Here is a 6,337-nt window from a genome sequence, read left to right on the forward strand (position 1 = left end):
ACGGCATGAACAACTACATCACCAAAACATCCATCTAAGACTACAACGAGCTATGCAAGGCATTGAGAGACTCGCCATCGACATTCGCCAAAATGAAGCAAGGAAAAGGGACTACATCGACACCAAGTTGGACGAACAAATGGATCAAGTACAAGACATGGTGGCCAACTACAAGTCTTCTTCCCCTTCATCATCTTCAAGGCGGTGACGTTCGAGTAGCAAATCTTCGGAACGCCATCGAGCTCAAGCACTACAACACCATCAAGATGAATATGCTCGTGATGCGTACACCTACAAGTCCCAAAAATCTCTACATTAAGCTACGGCCAAACTTCATGAGCACAAGAGAAGACTGCGAGACGAGCACCAACAAGACGGAGCTATGACTACTACCACCACTTCGGCATCTTCATCAAGTGTTATCAAGGCATCTTTGCCTTTGGACGTATGGCATCTTCTCCTTTGGACGTACGGCATCTTCGCCTACCTCCGACGAGTATGCCTACATCAAGCTCATCAAGTCCAAGGCGACCACCTACAAGAAAGGGCGACACTTCCATCTTCGAAGCCCCTCAAGGAAGATGGCCGAGCACGGGAAATTCCCTTCGGTTATGGAGACAAGCTACAAGGTGCCACGTCATATGGGCCTCATACAAGACGGCGATAAGACGATCGAACAAGAGCCATCCCCTTCGACAATGGCAACGAGCGCAACCACTTCAACAATATGAAGACGGCGCCCCAATGGGACTCTTACTCCGAGTCAAGCTACGACACCGCACATGAGACATTATCTTTGGTCTGAGAGGAGCATGATGATTTGCCACTTCCTACGGCATTCACCTTTGGAGGCATTATGGATGAGGAGGTTGAGCATGGGACTATCCCTTCAACCAAGGCGGCGATAGGAGTTGAGCATGGAGACAGTTGCACCTACATCTCTCCGACACCCACATATGACAAGATGCCCCAAGTCCCATGTGAAGAGAGCCACCCCACCATGAGTGATATGAGTGACTCCACCATATGTGACATTGAGAGCATTTCCTTTGAGAGGATGAGTGTGGCCACCACTAGCCCCTCACACGGGATTATGCCACACATCCTATGTGAGGTTGAGAGCCATTTGAGTGACTCGACCAATCATATGAGTGAGAGCATCTTACCGGGAGTGAGTGAGCCACAACACTTAGTGAGTGAGGTAGTTGAGATGGCACGTCAGGCCACTTTGATTTCTAACAACTTAACCTATACTCCGAGTGTGTTTTCTTCTTTGGTGCTAGGTCTCCTACATGATGACATGCCTATCCTCGATGAGTCCATACCTCCAATGAAGACGACGATGGCCATGGTGGACGATGATGCACCCCCCATATGATTCCATCACGATGATGACGTTGACCACAACTTGGTCTTTGATACCTCACCTACACCACATGAGTGGAATGACCAAGGTAACATAGGTTATGGTGCTTCATTTGTCCCACTAGTGGACTATCTTACCAATGATTGCTTGCATGATGTTGATCCATCTATTGTCATGCTTCATGCTAGTTCGACTTCCCCATGTGATGATTTATCGCCTATTTATGATGAGTATGATGATTGTCGTGTGGAGTCTATTAGGTGCGATGCCATGTTGCATAGGATTTCTTGTGACAATTATTTAGGTCACATCATGCTTGATAATCCGCTTGCCTTGTCATATGCTATGCATGAGATCAACAATTTGTCATATTTGCAGTCTCATCATAGTGACTATGCATATGCCATTAAAATTAACCCAATTTGCACATACAACATAGATGACAAGCACATGGTTATTGGAATTTGTTTTTCTTGTGATGATATTGATATGCTCCCTTTGCATCATTTATCGCATACGCCATGCCATGACCACCTAGCTTTGGATATGCATTGTTTTGGATGTTGTCAATATTCTCAATGTGATGTTTCCACGGATGCTCATGAGGAGACCCCCATAGTTTCCTCATACATATTAGGAGATTTTGATGTATTCCATACTTTGCATGATTTCCATGATTACGTGCACCATATGCATTCCATGAATAACAATGATCTACATATTTCTCATGATGCATTACACAATTTGAGTCTCCATTATGCTATACATAACAACAAACCTCTCATGATGGATGACATGTTTTTATATCACGCGTCTCGTTTATTTGAGCATTGGATATTTCATGTTAACCAACACATGCACGTATGCATCATAATGGATGATGTGTACATCTATCATGCACACACATTTTTTCCTGTGTAGTTGTTTTGTGTATGTACCCATGAATACTTGTCAACCTCGCAATCCCACGAGTTGACAAAACGAGCTCTAGAGAGCAATGATGACTTGGGATCCCTTGGATTGGTTTTCCCACTTCTCTCTTCACGCAAAGACTTCGCGCATTTCTTCTACATGGCCCTCACTTGGTTATGGGTTATATACCACTTCTCACTTTATGCCCATATTGCCATGTTCACTTTGCATGATATGCTCATTTCTATACATTTTCCATGCATTTGTGACCCATGCTTGGCATTACACATGATGATCGATTCTAGTACTTGTATGTGTATTTGCAAGCTTGGTGGAGATATTGCTTGTTCTTGCCATGTTTTCTTTGTGATCCATTCCTATGATGATACCTTGATCTTGCTTTGTGTTCGTGCTTGCGGTATGCCATGTCCATTGCCCATGCCTACTATTTGCACACATGACATGATTGCCTTGATTACCTATAGTATGTTGCATCTTCCCACTAGTAGCTTGAATGACTTGATTGCCTCACACATGATGAACAATTTCTCTTTCTATTGTGTTGAGTGCCACACTATTTTCACTACACCCCATGCACGTTACGCTTGGATTGTCTTGCACTTTAGATACTTCATTTATTTTGGTGTTGTGAATGCTTCATATGCATATCATAGACCATTTGTTGAGCGCCTTATGCAGTGCTTGCTATGAGCTTGAGGTAGATGCTTATTCTCTTGACACACATATTTGCATCGCTACCTCACATTTACATGCTTGTTTCCATGATGTCCTTGATTTTGCTCAATTTATTTGCTTACATGACATGTCACAATCCCTTGCCACACCATATGCTATGCTTGATGACGACACATGTTTGGTGAATCGCCTCTTGAATGCTTGGTTTTGCACTAATGCTAACCACATTTGTTTTTCCAAGTGTTTGTTGTACTTGCTCCTTTTGAAGGAATCACAAGACGGTGCGACATTGGAGAGTGCCCCTTTCGAGCTTCCACATGACAGGTGCTTGGTGGTCGTCCAGTTCTACACAGCGACGCCCTCACTTTACCATGGTGATGAAGATCACGATCCGCGGACGGATCTCTCCCAGGGGGGAGAGAGATGACGCGGAGCATCCCTCAACCATCACCATGGACATCACACCACCACCGCAAGGACGAAGAGAACCAATGACAAGAGCACATGCACGTGCCGTCAAAACCGAGGTTAACTCTTTCCTCTTCAAGTTTCATTCGGATTCACACGAGAGTCGGATTCTACCTCAAATGGAAACTCTATGCACTCTTAGGTACCAAGAAGAAGACCGTGAAGAGGCGAGGACAAAGACACGAGCACCTATGGAGGAGAAGGGAGAAGGACGCTCGGAACGCGAAGCAAAGGAGGTCCCGGACTACCCCAGGTGCCCGGCCACTAGCAGCCCGGGTGCCCGTCCACCTCCTACAGCCGGCTGGAAGGGCCCCGGGTGCCCGGCCCCTGCCTGGGCGTTGGCCTCAGCCGCCCCGGGTACCTGACCACTTGGCCCCGGGTGCCCGGCCCTTTGCCTGGGCACCGCCCCGGGTGCCCGGGCCCTCAAACCCCGGGTGCCCGGCCTCATCCTGGGCATTGCCCCAGCCCACACCAGGTGCCCAGGCCTCACACCCCCGGGTGCCCGGCCCGCTCCTCTCAGTGACCTCCGGGTGCCCGGACCCCTTTGCACCGGGAGCCCGGACACGTCCGGTTCATGCCTGCGTGCACTAAGGGTAAATGACCCTTGTACCCTTGTTTGACCCCCAATTCGTCCCTAGCCTATATAAACTCTTCCCCTAGCTCATTAGAGAGGATAGCAAAGTATTTGATAGACAAAGAGAGAGCTTGGCTCATCTTCCTCCTCATGGAGATCATGACCTCCTAAGGGAGAAGATCCTCTTGCGGATATCAAGGCCTCCTCTTGAAGAAGGATCCCCATCGTAGGATCATCAAGACCTCTCTCCTCATAGGATTGTGATGAACTAGTTACCTTGTATCTTTCCTTTGTTGTCCTAGAATCATTGTGACCTCTTGTGTGTTCTTGTATCTAGCATATGTGTGATTGAATCTAGTAATTTGAGTGTTTCACCTCTCTTGTGTTCTTCGTGTTCTTGGCGGATTTCCCCTCTCATTCGTGAAAGATCTCCATCTAGGATTCCACCCTACAACAATGTGCCATAATAAACTCGTTGAGACGTGGGTTCAGCTTGTCAGCGACCTCACTGATCAGGATACAGGGGCTTGGAACGGCCCTCTCATTAGCCGGATTTTTTTGGCGCCGGATGCGGATGCAATTCTAACGATGCTAAGACTGAAGATTTCTCAGGAAGGTCAACGTATCGTGAGACAATGCTGAGAAGGGATGAGGAAATTGGAGGCTCCACAGGTACGGATTAGACCTGGAAGGCACTTTGGAAATTGAATGTTCTACCAAAGATACGTGTTTTCTGGTGGCGAGTAGTGAAGGACATGTTGCCATTCTGGGAGGAAACATTATATCACTGTTTGAATACATGTGATCAGGCGCGACTGTTTTGGTGCGCGACTGTTCTGGGAGGAAGCAGAGCGATTTTTTGGTGTTAAACTTCCTAAGCTTCACCCAGGAACGTGGACCAAAGACATGCTAGATGTGAGAATAGTCAGGAAGGATACAGTAGCAATTCTGGTTACTGTAATGTGCGCAATTTGGCATTGGTGGCATTCTGCTGCTTTGGGATGAGAGTGTGGTTGATGTAAAGGATGTGTGCATTGGCACCTTCTTCCTCTCCTGCACAGTCACGATCGTTTCCTCGACCACAACCTTCAAGCTCACCACTGTCTATGGCCTGACACGAAGCAATCTCAAGGACGCCTTCTTCCAAGAGTTGATCAGCGAGAAGCCACCCCCAGGTTCAAAGTGGTTGGTTTCCGGTGATTTCAACCAAATCTACCATGCGCAAGATAAGAACAAGCCAAATGTCGATCGAAGTCGTATCGTCCGCTTCAGAAACGCGCTCAATCTCTGTGAGCTCAAAGAGAGCCATTTGCAAAACAGAAAATTCACATGGAGCAATGAGCAGACCAACCCAACTCTCAGCAAACTTGACTCTTTCTTTTGCAACGAAGATTGGGACTTGGACTTTGGCACGCACATCCTCCACGCGCTCTCGTCATCCTTATCAGACCACTGCCCTCTCCTCCTCGCGAATGACAAAGGCCCGCAGAGATCAAAACCCTTCCGCTTTGAAAACTTTTGGATCAAAATGCCTGGTTTTAAAGAGGTTGTCCAAGGAGCTTGGAGCGCCAACTCGGGTCACTCTGACCCATACCTCAACCTCTTTCACAAGCTAACAGAGGTGGGCAAAAAGCTTAGGAAATGGAGTAGGACAATGTTCGCGCACTCGAAGGTGCAAATTCACATGGCCCTGGAGCTTATTCTTCGCTTGGATGTGGCTCAAGATCTTCGCCCCCTTAGTACCAGCGAGCGAGAACTTCGAAAGAGACTTAAGAGAAAAGTGATTGGCCTTGCTTTTCTTGAGCGTGCGCGGAAAAGACAAAGCTCAAGAATCACGAACTTGAAAGACGGTAACGCCAACACTTGTTTCTTCCACCTTCGCATTAACCATAGGCGAAGGAAGAACTTCATTCACCGGCTCAGGCACAACAACGGGTGGGTTACTTCTCACGACCACAAGAAGTCCATCATTCAAAACCACTTCTCAGAGGTCACGAAGCACGGTCAGCCGCGCACCACCGACATCAACTGGGACAACATCCCGGTGCCTGCTTGCGATCTCACAGATCTGGGGACTGCCTTCTCAGAGGAGGAGGTGAAAAAGGCGATTTTTGATCTCCCCGGCGACAAAGCACCGGGTCCGGATGGCTACTCTGGGGCCTTCTTCAAGGCATGTTGGGAGATCATAAAAGATGATATCTTGCTTGCTGTCAATCACTTCTCAAACCTGCGCTCCTCAAACTTAAGCTGGCTCAACTCGGCGAACATTGCTCTCATCCCGAAGAAGGATGGGGCGGAGTGTATCTCAGATTTCCGTCCCA

The sequence above is a fragment of the Triticum dicoccoides genome, chromosome 2A (genome assembly GCF_002162155.2).
Source record: "Triticum dicoccoides isolate Atlit2015 ecotype Zavitan chromosome 2A, WEW_v2.0, whole genome shotgun sequence".
Lineage (NCBI taxonomy): Eukaryota > Viridiplantae > Streptophyta > Magnoliopsida > Poales > Poaceae > Triticum > Triticum dicoccoides.